Raw genomic sequence first — 22,176 nt, 5'->3', positions numbered from 1 at the left:
CATCCCTGTTGTTGGTGTTTGTGGCTGTATTCTGGTTTAGTCTATGTTTTATGTCTAAGAAATGTTTGTTTTGGGTTTGTTTCACTGTCTGGATTTTCTGACATGTAGTGATGGCAAACCGAAGCTTTCCTCCGAAATGAGTTGAAAAAAGGTTCATTACTCGAAGCTTCATGACACAGTGCACAGTACCGGCATCTGGTGGCCAAAACCATGAAGTGATTCATGTATCTTGTGGTTTGAAGACAAGGGAACTCTTTTTTTACAGCATAAACTGTTTAAATGCATTAAAATTTTGACATTTGTTGTTTCAATAAAGGCAACTGATAAAACTACATTGTTTGTTGCACATGTTTTCCAAATCTCACTGCTGGGTTGAGCAGAATGCTGAGAAAAAGGAGTGATGGCTGAATAATAAAATGCATTTCATCACAATGTATCACTGTAAACTTTTGAGCAGGCCTTTTGATAACTTATTTATATTTATCACTCATGTGGGTTTGCTGTATGAGGTTGTTAACAATTTTATGATCATGGATGTGGAAGTAGTCAGTGCTTTTTCAGTGGGGCATTTTATTTTTATGGTGGATGGTCATGATTGTGAACTTGGGTCATGATTGTGAACATGGGTAATGATTGTGCATAACTCTACTGTTTTTCTACTGTGCTGGGCCTAAGTTGGTTTATTTTTTTTATCAACATGGTCTTAGCATTGATGAGGTGTTGTTGTTATAAGCCAACTGCTGAGAGCAGACCAGGCACTTCACCTGAAACAGAACATTTTTTTTTATTTTACAACCTAAAATTCACACAGTGATTTTAATATTATGAAAGAGAAAAACTTTATAATGGTGCACATCTTAGTATCCAAAACAATTAAAAATGTTTTAGTGATTTGATGACTGCTATGATGAAACACTACACACAGAAATATGATGGATTTTATACATGTAAAATATAATTCATAATTGGTGCACAGCCTATTATCTAAGAGACTTACAAAGTGTCATTAATTGCTATTAATAAGGTAATTGTCTTTATTCTTATAATTTTTTTTAATAACCTTATTTGATGGCAAAAGTTCGAAGTGTTTCCAGACTTCAGAACGGCCTTTTTGGTAATGGTTCCATTCTACCCGCTAATCTCTCTCTCAAGATTCAAGATTCAAAGAAGCTTTATTGGCATGACTGTAGTTACAACAATATTGCCAAAGCATTACGAGAAAGCATCTCTCTCTCTGTCTCTCTCTCTCTTTCTCTATCGCTGTTGCTACGCTCTCTACCAATCCTCGAATGACCCTCGAAGTGCCCGCGAAGATTTGCTCTTTTGAATCAGTCCCTGAAGCAGTCACGTGGTTGTGTGCCGAAACCGAAGCTTCAGACGTCAGCGGTCACATGATCATTGTAGAACAAATCAAGCATCGATACAGTGGTTCGAAGTAGTGAGTGTCGCTTTTATGACACAAGCTTCGAAGCTTCAGGTTCAAGGGTAACATCACTACTGACATGACCTTGGACCGTCTTAACGCTTCTTCTTTTGCACCTTGCTCATCTCAGCACCTGCGTCCGCATCCTAATCGCTCTACAACACACTCGGCGTTACAAAGAAGCAGTGTGTTTCTTTTTTTGTTTTTAATTGAATAACACATTTTCTCATTCCAGCAATATCATCTAATTAGACATTTTCCATCATTTCTTGCAGATCTTTGCGAAAGCTGTTGCCATTCTGGTACACAACGACTTCCTCCTGGGCTTAGGGATGGTGCCGTCAGAGGTGGATGGTGGAACAGCACTGGGAGACTGGAAACCTGCAGAAGAGGAAAGATGTGCAGAAGAAAAGGTCAAAGGCCACAGACGGTATAAGAGGGATGTTGTGTGTAATGAAATAAAGGTTTTATTTTTCACGCTGCACAACTGAAATAGGACATAAAGAACAATGAGAACTAAACCATGAACCACTCATTTCTTTATTCGCAATACTGTCATGAATGAACATTCACCATAGAAATACTAGAACACATACCATATGGAACATGTTTGTCTCCCATCTGGTCCTCTGTGTGAACACGCTCTTTGTTTGTCCGTTTCTTTACAAAGAGGAGACGATGTGATTAAAATAATTCAAAATATGATTCGGACAATACTGTATAAATGTACAGTTGAAGATTATTCAAAATAGCTGAATGACTGGGAATAAACGGAAGACGTTTTAAAGAATAAAATGGATATCTGAGCTTCAGAAACCTTGGAAACCTGAACCGTCGGCGAGATTTCTTCTCTACCCCCAGTAATGGTCTTTGATGATTTTTGAGCTCAACAGTAGTTTTAGCTCCGATTGGCACTGTATTGGTCTGCCATAGCTGCATCAGCCCTCACGAGGAGGTTTGTCACAAAAGCTTCCTTAAGTTTCCCCTGGGTGGACCTCAGGAGCCATTCTGACACCAGCTGCACTTCAGATGTGTACAGTTCTGTGGCAGTGAAAGGATGAGTTAAAGTTAAAAACAAATCCTCCTCAAAAGTGCGTCTGAATGCGTAGGTCAGGCCATTTACAATGGATACTGCTGAGGCAAATTCATGACTTTCGAGGTAAGCTTCAGACACTGTAGTTGGTCTCAACCATAGATCAGAGGTGCGTCTCATGAACCTTTACTGTAATTATCAGTATCACAAAGTCTCATAATGGAAAGACAAGGCTATGTACAGGGTGAACAGCCAAGAGGAGGAATAAGACTGTGTGGTGTAAAGCTGGCGGGGACAACACAGTGAAATAAGGGCAACAATTGTGGACCACGTTTTACAAGTCATGGTCTTACAATGGCTGAAGCTGGTCACTGGGTGCAGCCGAATATTGAAAGAACAACTGTGTCTTCAATCATTCAAACATTTCATAGAGAAAACATGTATATAATTCAGAAATGTGCTGTTTGCTGTAATACTGCACATTGACAAATTCTGACATGTTACTGTATTACATTTTTTGTTTTGCATTTTTATACCATATATCAAGACTAGCTCATAGGGGTGGCAGAGATTACATTTTCACACCTCAACAAAGAGGAGGCTGTATGTGCTCAGGTTGTTTTGAATGTGTAGAGTAAGTTTCTAATTTTGCAGTTTTTCTACTCAGTTGTCTCTTTTCTGAATTTCAATCACATGTTTTTGTAAACAACTTGCAGTGCAAACAATTCAGCCAAACAATATTGTTGTACAAATTTGCCAGTCCAATTTCTTATCAGTCTCCCACATAGTCATGTGTAACTAAGTTTGTGAGTAACATGTTTCATTTGATATACCATAGAATGAACAGCATTCTGTACTGTGCAACGGCTTTAAGAAATGCACTTGTGATGCCAATGTAAATCACGTGAAATATACCAAATCGACTGAAAAACTGCAACAATAAACCAAACTATTCAAGAGGTACACCTTACTTTAACCATACACTAAAAATGCTAGGCCTATAGTTTTACACTTACATGTCCAAAATATCTAGCAAATTCAAAGAGCCCATTATACTAGTGTGCCATCAACTGGATTTCTGAAGCAAGTACTTGCAAGTAACAAGTGTATAATGTATCCAATATTCAGGATCAGATTAAGCGGTTTTTAGATACTTGGGACATGAAGGAAACCGATTTGTTTAAATCAAGAAATTGTTCACACTAGTCTAATGGGCAAATATGACTACTAGGTCAACAAGAACCAATGTAATGGAAAAATCTTTCCACAGGACCATTTTGCAAACAGGCACTTCACCACTTTTGAACGTGGTTCTGTGCATCATATTCCTTTCCTTACTGAAGGTACACAGACCCAGTCTTAACACACTTCAAAATGCATGAAAAGCAAAAACAAGGTTTAACAAACCTGGTTTATGAGCCTTGGGGTTTCTCACATGAACATGAGAAACAGAACTGATAAGAGGGCTTGATAAATGGCTACATACACCATGCTAGTTTACCAGCCCATTAATGCAGGGGCACCCATGCAAGGAGGAGGATGGATCCCATAGAAGCTGGACAGTTCAGTCATGCTTAAGATACAGCCCATTTCTTCTGTATACAACTAGCAGTCTTCCTTACTGAACTTCAGAACTCTTCCCATCACCCATGTGTCGTGATTACATTTTCCTGGTGCCAGTTATGAACGCTGACGGCTCAATAAATGTACACTGCCATGTGAACCCTGATGGCTATGACCTACACAAGATTTTAGATTAAAGTACCACATTAAATTATACTCCAGAGCAGAATAAGGAAATGGCTAGGGACCATCTTACAGAACCATTAGTGGACTAGCTTTGTATTTGAAAGAAGGCAGGTTGAGCAGCAAGTTCTCAAAAACATTTATTCACAAACCACAGGCAGAGCAGATTTGAAGTTGCTGGAGCCTTTGATCATGCACAGGTCTGTATCCAAGTACACAGAAGGTTGTGGTCTGGAGTGCTGCAGGACGTTCAGGGCACAGCAAAGAATGCCAGAGGTCCCAACCCCATAGAGATGGTCCCAATACATCTGCTTTATTAATGCCTGGGAGGAACATGGGGGAAGTCGATGAAAAGGAAGTTAGCTAAACAAGGTGAAGGCCAGGAACCATGCAAGGTCTCCAAAATGGGGAAAGCACAAGTAGTAAAGTAAAAGTAGTAAGACTACCTTCCAGGTCATTCTTTCACTTGCTCAAGGTCCAACTCAGTCCCTGACCCTTCCACAAGCAGCAGTTTCTTGAGCTGGCCTGGTTCACCACGAGCATCTATAAACAGAGATTGCACCCATAATGCAGATAGCTGTAAGTTTAGGTTAAGCCACAGAAAAAACGTCACACTAACCAAATTAAACTAGCAACCATGAATGCAGTGCATCCAAGACCTGATTGTGTCCCAGTAACTGTTGGGAGACAGCGCAATACAGAAAACACTCAAACCTTTGTAGTCTCTGATCACTCGTGATAGCAGCAGGCCAGTTTCACGTCGTTGTTCTCGCTCTCCCGTCGAACCGAACGCTGCAACACGAGAGGACGACAAACTCAGAAACCCCATAACTGAAACATATGGAGCTATTATAGTGTCACCAGAACCTGAACCTGAAATCATTATTACTTGAAAAAACAGTCTGTAAAATCCTCGCAGGTATGCAAAAATTCGAGTTAAAATTCAGGTTCAGGTCGAAATTCAGGTTCGGGTCGCAATTCAGGTTCGGGTCGCAATTCAGGTTCGGGTCAAAATTCAGGTTCGGGTCAAAATTCAGGTTCGGGTCGAAATTCAGGTTCGGGTTGTAATTCAGGTTCAGGTCGAAATTCAGGTTCGGGTTGAAATTCAGGTTCAGGTTGAAATGCGGTTCATCCGGGATACGTAGGATGAGCAAACAAACTCAGAGCTAATCGAACTGCATCTGGCCAATCACAAAACATATCAGAGGTCATTAAGAGGCGCGTCTTTCTGCTAAATTTCCTGTAAGAGTGCGGTCCCTGTTTGGCGTGTAAGTAGCATGTAAGCAGCACGAAAGTGACCACTGTGCCACCCAGAAATGGCACCTTGTGGCAGCTGCCACATAATCGTGGCACTTAGTGTGACCAGTGCTGCGTGACTGTGGTCTCCGTTGTCCAGAAACGCCGCCTGCCTCTGCTGACAGACATCTAAAGACTCTTGGGTGACTCTGCGTATCGGCCACTCGCTTAAAATCATCCCGACGAGCTCCGAATCGCCATTTGTTGAAATGAAGATGGTTCATAACTTTTGTTTAAAAATTATGTTGAGTGAAATACTAGCCGACATCCAGCTAGACAGCTCTATATTACTAGTTCAGAATACTGTTTAGCGATAACGTCGAATTAAGATTATAGGAGGGTACGTGAATCTACAGTGGTAGACCGTTAACGACAGCACTAAATTTAAAGGGTTTATTATTATAGATGTATGGTTATCAGTGAATGGCCATCAGCGTCATTTAAACCTCTGCGAGCGAATGGCATCGCATTTAGTATTTGTGCAATTTGTAGTATATTTCGCTTTGTATTGGTTTATATTGTTAGTCTAGATTGTCAGCCGAGCGGCTCCCGACATAATCGTTAAACAGCATCCTGAACTCGTAGTTTGGAGCTGTCGGTCAGCTCCGAATCGTTCACCCAACATAATTTAACAAACAAAAAATATAAACCATCTTCATTTCCACGAATCCTACAAATGCGATGCCACTCGCTCGCAGTGGTTTAAATGACGCTGATGGCGTGATGAACGTTCACTGATGAACAATCTGTAATAAATCTGTTTTATGTTGTGACGTGGGGGTGAAGTGTTATCAGTGGGAGGACACTTGATGAGAAGAGCATTTTATATAAGGGGTTTCACATTTAACATTAAATTAACTACGTTAATATAATAGAAGACACACGGACAGCACGATCATGATGAAGCATGACTAAACTAGACGACACCACAAACCACTACAGCGACACAACACGGATTGTAAATGACAGCCTTATATTTATTTATTTGTTTATTATTGAATATTTGATTATTCTGCTACCTCCTGTTATCGCTGAACTAAACTTTCGGCACGAGACTTTCAGCGCGAGCTCTTCAGCGCGAGTTCTTCTGTGCGCGTTCGATGTACGTTGCTCCAGAGTTTGAAAAAACACAAGAACAAACGAATTACTTGTTATATTCCTTGTTGACACTTGTGGAAGATATTTTACTGTAGTTGGCTTCGTTTTTTTTGTGTTGTTGTATGTCAAATGTAAAACAAAGTTCAAACTTAGCGCCCTTGGAAGCAGAAGGAGGTAGGAAGAAAAATTGTATTAATCCAAAAGAGTGATTTATTTAATTTAAAACGAAGGGAGATGTGATTGTTGTTTTGTTTTCAGTAAGAGCTGCGGCTCATAACATAAAGTTGAGTTCATGTGCAAGTTTGCTAGGAGTGACGCATTTAAAGTTTGGACCCTGTTCTACACATTATCTATGAGGTATGGTGCTAGGGCATTTGTGTTTATTTTTTATTTTTTGCCACATTTTGTAGTTTTCACGGTGTCAAATGTCGGTGGCGAAAGAAGGAGAGAATAAAGATACACCAGTCGAAGCTCCGAGCATTGTTTGTGTGATTAATCCAAGTGGTCCGCTACACGGATGACTAAAGCGAACATACCAGAGAACGAGTACAGATAAACACGAAAACACTCAAACTTACCCATGCACAGTGGCGTGCACAATTAGACCCCAACTCTGCCCTTTATCAACGAAAGTGCCCTTTTGAAACTTCGTTTTTTATTATTATCATTTTACTGAGGTCGGTTTGAAATGATCTTTTGAAAACCTGAGCGATTAAAAACAATGCCCTGAAATGCGCCACCACCTCGCACACACCCGACCTCTCTATTCCTTTGTCACACCAGATGCGCTGCAGCAGCAGTTCAGTTCAGCGAGTGGAAGGAAGCGTCTTCAGCACAGCACACACGCTCACAGATAGACTTCTTCTCCCGTCCCCACCAGCCAGGTCACATACACATCAAGTCAAATCGTACCGTTTGTCCTCTAAGCCCAACGTGAAATCATTTTGTTGTGCAGTAAAATGTCTCATACAGCACCAAACTACTAAGCATTTTTAGCCGATGGTCACCTGATAAACTAGTCGCACTAGCCCAAATCAGTGATAGATAACGTGAGGACGACCACATACAAATAATTAAGGTAGAGTTTGCAAATCTATGTGTTAAGCTGAACGTTTTCTGTTGTATACGTTTTGTTAGGCAACATAAATTAACACATTCGTTTGTGAAAGAAGAAACGGGAAGTTCCCCATTACCTGTGAAAAATGTCCATCTGCATTCGTGTAATGACAACAGTCAGTAGCCTATAACTCATTCTCGTACTTTTTGGTCTTTTTACTGTCTTAATTGTAAGCCTATATTGATTTACTAATTGCAAAATATATGCAACAATGCCTGCAGACAGTGGAGGGTAAACAGAAGTTAACTGAAGGACAATGACTATAGTTAATATTGGATATGGATTTTATCAGTTGGCGGTGTGACTTTTTCCATTGAAAACTCACGTTTAGAGAATGTTACTAATAAAAGTCAAATTTCATTCAACATGCGCTTGTAATTTTTTTATAATGAATTGTTCCACGTGCGCTAAAAAGTGCCCCCCCCCCCCTTCCCCCCAGCACTTGCCCCCCAAAATGTCTGTGCACGCCACTGCCCATGCACACACCACATACTCTCATACAGAACACATACTCTTTAACGATAATGTCGAATTTAGATTAGTGGTAGACAATGAGTGGCAGTAGCCGCTCGGTGGTTGATGGCTGATGCTGCGGTGTTACGTGAACTGTGGATTTTGGGGAGGTTGTTTTCTCTTTCGGTTAATTTTGGTTTAACAGGTGGATTGCCTCGGTACGGGTGGATTATGTCGGCCAATCGAAGATCGTGATTTGGATGAGGGGGAGGATATTCGGCTTCATAATCTGCATGACGGAGTTGCTGGAAGTTGCCGGGAGGCGACGCGAGCATTTATTGCCTTTACGGTTGTGTGTGACTTTTGAGAAACTGTAGCTCATGATTCTCATGTGAGAGGTGAGGGTTTGTGCGATAGCTTTTGTCATGAATAGCGTTGTAAAAATCGCCACCATGGAGTAAGAACGTAGTAGCATGTGCACAATTATATAGACACCCATGCAGGGATATTTTATAAGAAACACCAGTATAGAGGCAGGCACCGTGTATGTATATTTGTTTGAGATTATCGTCGTAGATATATTTTCTTTATTTATGTTAGTAAGGTGTGAGTCTTGCTTTGTTAACTTAGTGTAGTATATTTAGTTTGTTTCTTTTCTTTGGTGCCGTCTACTGCTCCTTTCCTTGGTTGGTTTATGGTCAATCGTGTATTTTTGTACGTACGTGTCTGTTCAGTGTTTTGCTGCGTAGAAAAGGCTCTTCTACCCATTACCACTCTGCAGTAAAGCGTTTTCTTACGTATCCGTCTGGTTTTCGCGTTCTTCTTTAATTTCATCTTGTCCACTACGCACATGCTACTACCCCACACCCCAAACCTAGACCCATGACATCGTGGGGTCGTAACAGACGTAATCTAGACTAACAATATAAACCAATACAAAGCATATACAAAATATACTACAAATTGCACAAATACTAAATGCGATGCCATTCGCTCGCAGAGGTTTAAATGACGCTGATGGCGTGTAGGAACATTCACTGATAACCATACATCTATAATAATAAACCCTTTAAATTTAGTGCTGTCGTTAACGGTCTACCACTGTAGATTCACGTACCCTCCTATAATCTTAATTCGACGTTATCGCTAAACAGTATTCTGAACTAGTAATATAGAGCTGTCTAGCTGGATGTCGGCTAGTATTTCACTCAACATAATTTTTAAACAAAAGTTATGAACCATCTTCATTTCAACAAATGGCGATTCGGAGCTCGTCGGGATGATTTTAAGCGAGTGGCCGATACGCAGAGTCACCCAAGAGTCTTTAGATGTCTGTCAGCAGAGGCAGGCTGCGTTTCTGGACAACGGAGACCACAGTCACGCAGCACTGGTCACACTAAGTGCCACGATTATGTGGCAGCTGCCACAAGGTGCCATTTCTGGGTGGCACAGTGGTCACTTTCGTGCTGCTTACATGCTACTTACACGCCAAACAGGGACCGCACTCTTACAGGAAATTTAGCAGAAAGACGCGCCTCTTAATGACCTCTGATATGTTTTGTGATTGGCCAGATGCAGTTCGATTAGCTCTGAGTTTGTTTGCTCATCCTACGTATCCCGGATGAACCGCATTTCAACCTGAACCTGAATTTCAACCCGAACCTGAATTTCGACCTGAACCTGAATTACAACCCGAACCTGAATTTCGACCCGAACCTGAATTACGACCCGAACCTGAATTTTGACCCGAACCTGAATTGCGACCCGAACCTGAATTGCGACCCGAACCTGAATTTCGACCTGAACCTGAATTTTAACTCGAATTTTTGCATACCTGCGAGGATTTTACAGACTGTTTTTTCAAGTAATAATGATTTCAGGTTCAGGTTCTGGTGACACTATAATAGCTCCATAGAAACAATACAAATACAACAGCCACGCAGATAAACTTACCGAGACTAACGACAGCGATCAGAGTCATAAAAACAAAGACTCGCTGAAGACCCATTACGGCGGCACACTAAAATATCAAACTCGTATTGAACCACATCTTTGCTGCTTGGATCGGACATTAAATAGCCGAGTACAAATCGTGATCAGGTGTCCATCTCGCCTGGCCTTCATTAACAATTACCGTTCATTTATCTTTGGGAACTAAACAGTTAATCCGCGCAGTTTGTTATGAGCTCGTTTGAAGTGACGAATAAACGCGGTCTAACGAGGACGATGCGTAGATATTACATGGTTAATCGTTATAGGTCTAGTGATGGGAATTCGAAGCTTTCCATCCAATTGTACCGAAAATAGGTTCACTTCATGAAGCCTCACGAATCAGTGGACATTACCGCCATCTGGTGGACAGAGAAAGCAGCGTCTTTTATTAATTCATTTTTAGCGTTTAACTCCATATCATTTCATTAAAGTTTTTTTCCTATTTTGTCAATACGTCAATAAAGAAAATCTGTTTGGTTAATTGTGATTTGATGTTTCTTATTTTTCTAGCTGGTTTGGGTTCTTATTTTCACACTTTAATTAATTATTTCTTTTGATTAATTATGCTTTATCTTCCCAAAATTACGTTAGATGAGAATTTGACATTTTTCATAGTCGTAGTCCATTGCCTGTTTTTCATTGGCAAGGCTCATATCGGCTTCTGTATGAATGTCCTTACATATGTATACGTATATCATGTGAATGTGTATTGATGTAAATATAACAAAAGTGCTTCTGGAAGAACACGTTTGAATTATTAGTGATATTAGTGATTGTGGACATTAGCATCTGTGTTTTTAGTGTTTATTTTAAAAGAGGATTTGTTCCACTGTGCTGGGGCTTAATTGATTCCTTTTTTAATTCACAATTTCTCCAGCCTTTGAAAACACTCACATGGCACTGAGGAGGCTGGTGTACATAGAAATTCCCATACAAGCTGATAGAGGTGGGGATAAACAGTCTTATCGTGGAACAATTGGGTCAGTCAGGTATCTTTGAACCTCAGCAGTAGCATCTGCAGTGGCATTTCTGTCTAGCCTTGTTTGTTCGATGTGGCTGTCCAATAAATCCCACAGACCCTCAGCTGAAAAAAAAAACACATACACGACGGTAAAAAAAAAAAAAAACAGGGGTTAAGGGGTTTTGTAAAGCATATTAACTTTTACTTCTCATTAGATTGGAAACGAAGTAATCACACAAATCTTAAGTGTACCTGAGGATGATGCTGGTCCAGATGAGGTTCCTGCTGCTTCTGTCTGTTGATGGCTGCTGCTAGTGTTTTGTGCTTCTAGATGTTTTATCAGTGTTGCACATTCTGCTGTGAGCTGTTTTTACTGCAGCCTGTACATTAGAGTGGCTACAGAATCCCAGTTTTATAGTGTGGATCTAAGAGAGTGGCGAGGGTCGTAATGCTCATTGTCTCATAGGACAAAACCCTTTCTGTTAACAGTTTTTGGAGGTTGCAACAATGTTTTAATGATGTTTCATCCTTTGTTTGTAATTGCTTTAGGTTCACGTGGACATGTGAACCTGTGTAGACAATCTGTCCACGTGTCAGATGTAAGGCTCACAACTGTTGATTTCTGCACTTCTTTGGCCTTTTCTTTTTGCTCTTTATACTTAGATTCCACCACACCTTTAAAGACTTTTGAGATGGGATGTTCTAAGTAGGATATAAAATTCTTACAAATTCCCTAAATCCTGCATCAATGCCTTGTCAATCATTTGTTGTCTTGTTCCTGAGAATTAATGACACATTTTGTATGGAGTCAAGTTTTGCCCAAAAATGTCTTAGCATTGATGACGTATTGTTGTAAGCAAACTGCTGTGAGCATACTAGACACTTCACCTGAATTAAAGTATTCCAGCAGTATTTTAAATGTAAAATAAATGTAGGGATTGTTATTGGTTTAAACAGTTCTCAACCTTATTAGATGGCAAAAGCTCAGTGATCCCAAATTTCAGAACGCCCTATTTTTCTGGCAGGTTCCATCCTTGCCATTTGATATGATGGTGCTTGTATGCGTGTTCATAGGTGTCCATTTGCCCAACTATGGGCAAATAGCCCCACTGCCTTGTGGGTAGCCTTTTTTTCAGGCAAGGGCTAAGGGAGCACACCCTGACAGAAAAGTAAGGCGCTGGTGGCGCGCAATAGACGGACCTGAACAGAAACAGGATCCGGCAGCCTCCTGCAACCTGAATGGAGGACTGGTCATCTTGGGCCCACCCTTGCCACCAGGCTTACCTCATCATGGTGAAGATAGTGCAAATGGGGATAGCGCAGCCCCTACAGCACTTAAAAATCTCCTGGCGCAGGTATCCACCTCTGACCAATGGTGATATTACCGATCCACATCTGGTTGAAGTCTGACAGCGATGGGGTGTCTGGCGACGGGGGCAGGTTTGAATTGGCTGGGAGCTCCTAGTCAGAGCCCTACATGTCAGCGTCATAGGGTATTGGTAGCTAACAGCTGGGGCTGAGTGGCAGCTCTTCTCGGCAGACCCCCGTGTGACTGAGCAGCCCTATTTAGGGACCGCACTGCTCACCTCAGTTTGAGGCGGGGCCTGGAAAAGGTGGTCTAAAATATGCCCACTTAACTTATACCTGGAGGCTACCGCACCTGTCATGTTATTCCATATCTGCGGTCAAACCGGGAAAAATAAGTCTTTTAACTTTAAGCTGGCAACATGGAATATAAGAACCCTCCTGGACTCTTGTGGTGGATCTGAGAGACCTCATAGAAGAACAGCCCTGATTGCGGCTGAGTTAGGTTGCTATAACACTGATATTGCTGCTCTGAGTGATACCAGGCTCCTTGATCTCTCTTACAGAAGAGGGCATGGGCTACACCTTTTACTGGAAAGGTTACCAAACAGGTGGGCAAAATCATCTGCATGGTGTGGGGTTGGCCATTAAGAATATGCTACTGCCAAGACTCACTGAAGCTCCTGTGGGCATTAGTGAAAGATTGATGACCCTTCGTATTCCCCTGGTGAAGAATCGCTTTGCTACAATTCTTACTGCACCTACTATGCTATCAGATATTGAGGCAAAGGATTCCTTTTATCAATTATTGGATGAGGCTCTCCGTCAGATCCCCAAGACTGACAAGATCCTACTTCTTGGGGACTTTAATGCGCACGTGGGACAAAATGCCGACATATGGAAAGGAGTGCTTGGGAGACATGGGATTGGTCAGATCAATTCAAATGGCATGAGGCTACTTACCCTCTGCTCTGAGCATGACCTGACAATAACCAACATCATCTTCCAGCAAAAGACAAAAGTATAAAACATCATGGGTGCACCCACGTTCCAAACACTGGCACTTACTTGATTATGTCATTATGAAACGCTGTGACATTAGGGATGCTCTCATAACTGGTGCCATGAGAGGTGCGGAATGCTGGACAGACCATTGTCTGATCATGACCAAGGTCCTTATGAAGGTGCACCCCCCATGCAAAAACGGGGTTCCAATGGAAGGCGCTTAAACTGTGACCGTCTCAAAGACATCACATCAAGAAATGAGTTTCATTGCTCCCTGGCTGGTAAACTAAGGGAGCTAGAACCATTTTTGAAATTGCTGCAGAACAGCAGTGGACCTCTATTAGTACAGCCATCCATGAAGCAGCGGCTCAAACAATTGGCTATAAGTGCAAAAATCAAGACTGGTTTGATGATAACTCCAACTCCATTAAAAACTTGTTAAGCACCATGCATAAAGCACACCAGGAAAGTTTGAGAAATCCCTCATCCAGCACTGCTAGACAGCAGTGGCAGAAGGCTTGATGGGAAGTGCAGAGGACTTTATGTCGACGGTTATCTATGTATAAGAACATTACATAGATTTATCACCAAGGTCTGGACAAATGAAAATGTCCCACAGCAATGGAGAAATGCTAGAATTGTCACCATATATAAAAACAACAAGGGTGATAAGGCCATCTGTGGTAACCATAGGGGCATATCACTCCTTACTGTTGCAGGGAAGGTATTAGCCAAAGTGATGCTCCAGAGGGTAATTACCAACATCGCAGTCAATGCTACCTGAATCACAGCGTGGGTTTAGAAAGAACAGGAGCACCGTCGACATAATCTTCACAGCCGGACAACTCCAAGAAAAGTGCAGGGATCATCATCAAGACCTGTTTATGGCTTTTGTTGACCTCTCCAAAGCCTTTGACACCGTGCAGAGAGAACTGTTGTGGGGCATTCTCCTCCAGTTTGGATGTCCTACCAAGTTTGTAAAGATCCTGCGACAGTTGATGAAATGAGTGCCAGGGTAACTATAGGAGGCCAAGTGTCAGATTTCTTCACTGTGCGTACTGGGGTAAGGCAGGGGTGTGTATTGGCACCAGTATTATGTAACATCTTCATGCTTCACCCAGCTCCTCCATAAGGAGATTGAAGACAATAGTGGAGTAACAGTGGCATACAGGCTAGATGGCAACCTCTAACATCAGGAGACTGCAAGCAACCACCAAGATGTACAGAGTGAGGATACTGGAGCTACAGTACGCTTATGACTGTGCTCTCGTGTCTAACACTCCACAAGATCTCCAATCTGTCCTCAATGCAGCAGTCAGGGCGTACAGCAGGATGGGACTGACTAACACCATAAAGACAGAGATAGTCTGCCAGTGGAGTGACAAAATCCCACCCACATTTACTGCTGCAGGAGAACCATTGCCAGTTGTCTCATCTTTCAGATACCTTGGGAGTTTTCTGTCTGATGACAATCACCAGACAATGAAGTCCAGAATAGAGTCAGCCAATCATCAGCTTCTTTTGGGAGACTTTGTCGCTGGGTTTTCCTGAACAAGAATCTTCACCTGAGCACAAAAATATCCGTCTACCAAGCAGTCTGCATTTCCACCCTCCTCTACAGCCGTGAGGCCTGGGTCACTTACAGCTGCCACATTAAAACCCTGGAACAGTCACATCTGCTGCCTTCAGCGAATCCTAGGAATCACTTGGTGTGAATGAGTGCCACACATTGAGATACAGAGGAGAACAGGCTGCAGTAGCATTGAGACTACAATCACTCAGCACCAATTACGGTGGCTAGGGCACATAAGGATGCCTTACACCCGGCTACCGTGCAGGGTATTGTATGGCCAGCGCCTTGCTGGATTACAGAAGGAGATTTAAAGACCAGCTGAAAACAGCGCTTAAAAAAGGTGCAAAATTAAACCTGAAGACTTGGAAAGTATGGCTGCTGAACGAAAACACCTGGAGGCAGCTGTGCTTGGTTGGGACTCAAACACCGGAGGAGGAAAGGACAGCCAGGAGACAAGACTCGGGGACATACCCATGGTTGCCAGTCACACTAATACTTGTGGATCTAGGATTGGCCTGTTCAGCAATCAGAAATTTCACCACTAGAATACAGAAGTGGATATCATTGGATCAGATGGACAACCGCAAGCAGTCTATTTGTATTTCTCTCTGTATCACCATCTGTCCATCTAACCCACTTTATAGCTGTCCATGTCTCACTGACTTTCACTCCTCCTCACACAACCATCAATGCGCAAGCGCAGATATACACCTTTTGAACCAGCCTCTGAAACGGTCACGTGAGCCAAAATGAAGCTTCGGATGTCAGTCACATGATCGCTTCAGAATGAGTCAAGCTCTGACTTGGTGGTTTGAGGCATTGATTATGTTTTTTTTTTTTTTTTAAGACATGCTTCGAAGCTTCAGCGACAAGGGTGACCTCACTAGTTATTAGTACGTGGTTAAAATAAGGTGCACGGATTTGGTACATTATGGTACATAGACTGAGGGCTCAACAAATTAACATTGGCATGCATCATGGTTAGCAGGGTTCACATCTAGAAATCATTTCAAAATCCACCTTGAATTCTACTCCAGAGCAGAATAAGGAAATAGCTAGGGACCATCTTACAGAACCATTAGTGGACTAGCTTTGTCTTTGAAAGAAGGCAGGTTGAGCAGCAAGTTCTCAAAAACATTTATTCACAAACCACAGGCAGAGCAGATTTGAAGTTGCTGGAGCCTTTGATCATGCACAGGTCTGTATCCAAGTACACAGAAGGTTGTGGTCTGGAGTGCTGCAGGACGTTCAGGGAACAGCAAAGAATGCCAGAGGTCCCAACCCCATAGAGATGGTCCCACTACAGCTGCTTTATTAATGCCTGGGAGGAACACGGGGGAAGTCGGTGAAAAGGAAGTTAGCTAAACAAGGTGAAGGCCAGGAACCATGCAAGGTCTCCAAAATGGGGAAAGCACAACAGTAGTAAGACTTTACCTTCCAGGTCATTCTTTCACTTGCTCAAGGTCCAACTCAGTCCCTGACCCTTCTACAAGCAGCAGTTTCTTGAGCTGGCCTGGTTCACCACGAGCATCTATAAACAGAGATTGCACTCATAATGCAGATAGCTGTAAGTTTTGGTCAAGCCACAGAAAAAACGCCACACTAATCAAATTAAACTAGCAGCCATGAATACAGTGCATCCAAGACCTGATAGTTGTGTCCCAGTAACTGTTGGGAGACAGCGCAATACAGACAACACTCAAACCTTTGTAGTCTCTGATCACTCGCGATAGCAGGAGGCCAGTTTCACGTCGTTGTTCTCGCTCTCCCGTCGAACCGAACGCTGCAACACGAGAGGACGACAAACTCAGAAACCCCATAACTGAAACAATACAAATACAACAGCCACGCAGATAAACTTACCGAGACTAACGACAGCGATCAGAGTCATAAAAACAAAGACTCGCTGAAGACCCATTACGGCGGCACACTAAAATATCAAACTCGTATTGAACCACATCTTTGCTGCTTGGATCGAACATTAAATAGCCGAGTACAAATCGTGATCAGGTGTCCATCTCGCCTGGCCTTCATTAACAATTACCGTTCATTTATCTTTGGGAACTAAACAGTTAATCCGCGCAGTTTGTTATGAGCTCGTTTGAAGTGACGAATAAACGCGGTCTAACGAGGACGATGCGTAGATATTACATGGTTAATCGTTATAGGTCTAGTGATGGGAATTCGAAGCTTTCCATCCAATTGTACCGAAAATAGGTTCACTTCATGAAGCCTCACGAATCAGTGGACATTACCGCCATCTGGTGGACAGAGAAAGCAGCGTCTTTTATTAATTCATTTTTAGCGTTTAACTCCATATCATTTCATTAAAGTTTTTTTCCTATTTTGTCAATACGTCAATAAAGAAAATCTGTTTGGTTAATTGTGATTTGATGTTTCTTATTTTTCTAGCTGGTTTGGGTTCTTATTTTCACACTTTAATTAATTATTTCTTTTGATTAATTATGCTTTATCTTCCCAAAATTACGTTAGATGAGAATTTGACATTTTTCATAGTCGTAGTCCATTGCCTGTTTTTCATTGGCAAGGCTCATATCGGCTTCTGTATGAATGTCCTTACATATGTATACGTATATCATGTGAATGTGTATTGATGTAAATATAACAAAAGTGCTTCTGGAAGAACACGTTTGAATTATTAGTGATATTAGTGATTGTGGACATTAGCATCTGTGTTTTTAGTGTTTATTTTAAAAGAGGATTTGTTCCACTGTGCTGGGGCTTAATTGATTCCTTTTTTAATTCACAATTTCTCCAGCCTTTGAAAACACTCACATGGCACTGAGGAGGCTGGTGTACATAGAAATTCCCATACAAGCTGATAGAGGTGGGGATAAACAGTCTTATCGTGGAACAATTGGGTCAGTCAGGTATCTTTGAACCTCAGCAGTAGCATCTGCAGTGGCATTTCTGTCTAGCCTTGTTTGTTCGATGTGGCTGTCCAATAAATCCCACAGACCCTCAGCTGAAAAAAAAAACACATACACGACGGTAAAAAAAAAAAAAACAGGGGTTAAGGGGTTTTGTAAAGCATATTAACTTTTACTTCTCATTAGATTGGAAACGAAGTAATCACACAAATCTTAAGTGTACCTGAGGATGATGCTGGTCCAGATGAGGTTCCTGCTGCTTCTGTCTGTTGATGGCTGCTGCTAGTGTTTTGTGCTTCTAGATGTTTTATCAGTGTTGCACATTCTGCTGTGAGCTGTTTTTACTGCAGCCTGTACATTAGAGTGGCTACAGAATCCCAGTTTTATAGTGTGGATCTAAGAGAGTGGCGAGGGTCGTAATGCTCATTGTCTCATAGGACAAAACCCTTTCTGTTAACAGTTTTTGGAGGTTGCAACAATGTTTTAATGATGTTTCATCCTTTGTTTGTAATTGCTTTAGGTTCACGTGGACATGTGAACCTGTGTAGACAATCTGTCCACGTGTCAGATGTAAGGCTCACAACTGTTGATTTCTGCACTTCTTTGGCCTTTTCTTTTTGCTCTTTATACTTAGATTCCACCACACCTTTAAAGACTTTTGAGATGGGATGTTCTAAGTAGGATATAAAATTCTTACAAATTCCCTAAATCCTGCATCAATGCCTTGTCAATCATTTGTTGTCTTGTTCCTGAGAATTAATGTGACACATTTTGTATCTAATGATACTATTCATAAAAAAAACATTTCCTATGCACATGAATACCGAATGGTAAACTTACACATTTAATGTATTAGTGTTAGTAACAGCATTAACAAAAAAAATTATAAAGGTTGAATTTTAAATACAAAACAATATAGGCTGGTCATATCTACATGACAATGTTGCCTGGCTTCTAGGATGTATGGAGTCAAGTTTTGCCCAAAAATGTCTTAGCATTGATGATGTATTGTTGTAAGCAAACTGCTGTGAGCATACTAGACACTTCACCTGAATTAAGGAGACTTGTCATCTTGGGCCCATCCTTGCCACCAGGCTTACCTCATCATGGTGAAGATAGTGCAAATGGGGATAGCGCAGCCCCTACAGCACTTAAAAATCTCCTGTCGCAGGTATCCACCTCTGACCAATGGTGATATTACCAATCCACATCTGGTTGAAGTCTGACAGCGATGGGGTGTCTGGCGACGGGGGCAGGTTTGAATTGGCTGGGAACTCCTAGTCAGAGCCCTACATGTCAGCGTCATAGGGTATTGGTAGCTAACAGCTGGGGCTGAGTGGCAGCTCTTCTCGGCAGACCCCTGTGTGACTGAGCAGCCCTATTTAGGGACCGCTCTGCTCACCTCAGTTTGAGGCGGGGCCTGGAAAAGGTGGTCTAAAATATGCCCACTTAACTTATACCTGGACAGGCTACCGCACCTGTCGGGTTATTCCATATCTGCGGTCAAACCTGGAAAAATAAGTCTTTTAACTTTAAGCTGGCAACATGGAATATAAGACCCCTCCTGGACTCTTGTGGTGGATCTGAGAGACCTCATAGAAGAACAGCCCTGATTGCGGCCGAGTTAGGTCGCTATAACGCTGATATTGCTGCTCTGAGTGATACCAGGCTCCTTGATCTCTCTTACAGAAGAGGGCATGGGCTACATCTTTTACTGGAAAGGTTACCAAACAGGTGGGCAAAATCATCTGCATGGTGTGGGGTTGGCCATTAAGAATATGCTACTGCCAAGACTCACTGAAGCTCCTGTGGGCATTAGTGAAAGATTGATGACCCTTCGTATTCCCCTGGTGAAGAACCGCTTTGCTACAATTCTTACTGCACCTACTATGCTATCAGATATTGAGGCAAAGGACTCCTTTTATCAATTATTGGATGAGGCTCTCCGTCAGATCCCCAAGACTGACAAGATCCTACTTCTTGGGGACTTTAATGCGCACGTGGGACAAAATGCCGACATATGGAAAGGAGTGCTTGGGAGACATGGGATTGGTCAGATCAATTCAAATGGCATGAGGCTACTTACCCTCTGCTCTGAGCATGACCTGACAATAACCAACATCATCTTCCAGCAAAAGACAAAGTATAAATCATGGGTGCACCCACGTTCCAAACACTGGCACTTACTTGATTATGTCATTATGAAACGCTGTGACATTAGGGATGTTCTCATAACTGGTGCCATGAGAGGTGCAGAATGCTGGACAGACCATTGTCTGATCATGACCAAGGTCCTTATGAAGGTGCACCCCCCATGCAAAAACGGGGTTCCAATGGAAGGCGCTTAAACTGGGACCGTCTCAAAGACATCACATCAAGAAATGAGTTTCATTGCTCCCTGGCTGGTAAACTAAGGGAGCTAGAACCATTTTTGAGTAGTGAAATTGCTGCAGAACAGCAGTGGACCTCTATTAGTACAGCCATCCATGAAGCAGCAGCTCAAACAATTGGCTATAAGAGCAAAAATCATCAAGACTGGTTTGATGATAACTCCAACTCCATTAAAAACTTGTTAAGCACCATGCATAAAGCACACCAGGAAAGTTTGAGAAATCCCTCATCCTGCACTGCTAGACAGCAGTGGCAGAAGGCTCGACGGGAAGTGCAGAGGACTTTATGTCGACGGTTATCTATGTATAAGAACATTACATAGATTTATCACCAAGGTCTGGACAAATGAAAATGTCCCACAGCAATGGAGAGATGCTAGAATTGTCACCATATATAAAAACAAGGGTGATAGGGCCATCTGTGGCAACCATAGGGGCATATCACTCCTTACTGTTGCAGGGAAGGTATTGGCCAAAGTGATGTCGAAGAGGGTAATTACCAACATCGCAGTCAATGCTACCTGAATCACAGCGTGGATTTAGAAAGAACAGGAGCACCGTCGACATAATCTTCACAGCCGTACAACTCCAAGAAAAGTGCAGGGATCATCAAGACCTGTTTATGGCTTTTGTTGACCTCTCCAAAGCCTTTGACACCGTGCAGAGAGAACTCTTGTGGGGCATTCTCCTCCAGTTTGGATGTCCTACCAAGTCTGTAAAGATCCTGCGACAGTTGATGAAATGAGGGCCAGGGTAACTATAGGAGGCCAAGTGTCAGATTTCTTCACTGTGCGTACTGGGGTAAGGCAGGGGTGTGTATTGGCACCAGTATTATGTAACATCTTCATGTGTCACTAAGCTCCTCCATAAGGAGATTGAAGACAATAGTGGAGTAACAGTGGCATACAGGCTAGATGGCAACTTCTAACATCAGGAGACTGCAAGCAACCACCAAGATGTACAGAGTGAGGATACTGGAGCTACAGTACGCTGATGACTGTGCTCTCGTGTCTAACACTCCACAAGATCTCCAATCTGTCCTCAATGCAGCAGTTAGGGCGTACAGCAGGATGGGACTGACTAACACCATAAAGACAGAGATAGTCTGCCAGTGGAGTGACAAAATCCCACCCACATTTACTGCTGCAGGAGAACCATTGCCAGTTGTCTCATCTTTCAGATACCTTGGGAGTGTTCTGTCTGATGACAATAACCAGACAATGAAGTCCAGAATAGTCAGCCAAGCATCAGCTTCTTTTGGGAGACTTTGTCGCTGGGTTTTCCTGAACAAGAATCTTCACCTGAGCACAAAAATATCCGTCTACCAAGCAGTCTGCATTTCCACCCTCCTCTACAGCCGTGAGGCCTGGGTCACTTACAGCTGCCACATTAAAACCCTGGAACATTCACATCTGCTGCCTTCAGCGAATCCTAGGAATCACTTGGTGTGAACGAGTGCCACACATTGAGATACAGAGGAGAACAGGCTGCAGTAGCATTGAGACTACAATCACTCAGCACCAATTACGGTGGCTAGGACACATAAGGATGCCTTACACCCGGCTACCGTGCAGGGTATTGTATGGCCAGCGCCTTGCTGGATTACAGAAGGAGATTTAAAGACCAGCTGAGAACAGCGCTTAAAAAAGGTGCAAAATTAAACCTGAAGACTTGGAAAGTATGGCTGCTGAACGAAAACACCTGGAGGCAGCTGTGCTTGGTTGGGACTCAAACACCGGAGGAGGAAAGGACAGCCAGGAGACAAGACTCGGGGACATACCCATGGTTGCCACTCACACTAATACTTGTGGATCTAGGATTGGCCTGTTCAGCAATCAGAAATTTCACCACTAGAATACAGAAGTGGATATCATTGGATCAGATGGACAACCG

At 42.4% G+C, this 22,176-nt stretch overlaps 3 long non-coding RNA genes across 3 annotated transcripts; 1 reads left to right on the top strand and 2 right to left on the bottom strand.

Moving 5' to 3' along the window:
- Window positions 1–4,329: 4,329 nt before the first annotated feature.
- On the bottom strand, window positions 4,330–10,253 carry LOC143513778 (uncharacterized). The gene is made up of 4 exons (XR_013130653.1): window positions 10,120–10,253; window positions 4,917–4,994; window positions 4,649–4,745; window positions 4,330–4,525 (listed from the first exon to the last, which is right to left on the bottom strand). It is a non-coding gene; the product is annotated as an uncharacterized LOC143513778 (long non-coding RNA).
- Window positions 5,708–7,781, top strand: LOC143514158 (uncharacterized). The gene is made up of 2 exons (XR_013130773.1): window positions 5,708–6,770; window positions 6,855–7,781. It is a non-coding gene; the product is annotated as an uncharacterized LOC143514158 (long non-coding RNA).
- A 5,874-nt stretch (window positions 10,254–16,127) lies between the features above and the next one.
- LOC143513777 (uncharacterized) lies at window positions 16,128–17,025 on the bottom strand. Its single transcript, XR_013130652.1, has 4 exons — window positions 16,866–17,025; window positions 16,708–16,785; window positions 16,437–16,533; window positions 16,128–16,323 (listed from the first exon to the last, which is right to left on the bottom strand). It is a non-coding gene; the product is annotated as an uncharacterized LOC143513777 (long non-coding RNA).
- Window positions 17,026–22,176: the final 5,151 nt, after the last annotated feature.

Source organism: Brachyhypopomus gauderio, chromosome 5, assembly GCF_052324685.1.
Source record: "Brachyhypopomus gauderio isolate BG-103 chromosome 5, BGAUD_0.2, whole genome shotgun sequence".
NCBI lineage: Eukaryota > Metazoa > Chordata > Actinopteri > Gymnotiformes > Hypopomidae > Brachyhypopomus > Brachyhypopomus gauderio.
The sequence above is the reverse complement of the archived record's forward strand: the minus strand, read 5'-3'. Positions and strand labels throughout refer to the sequence as shown.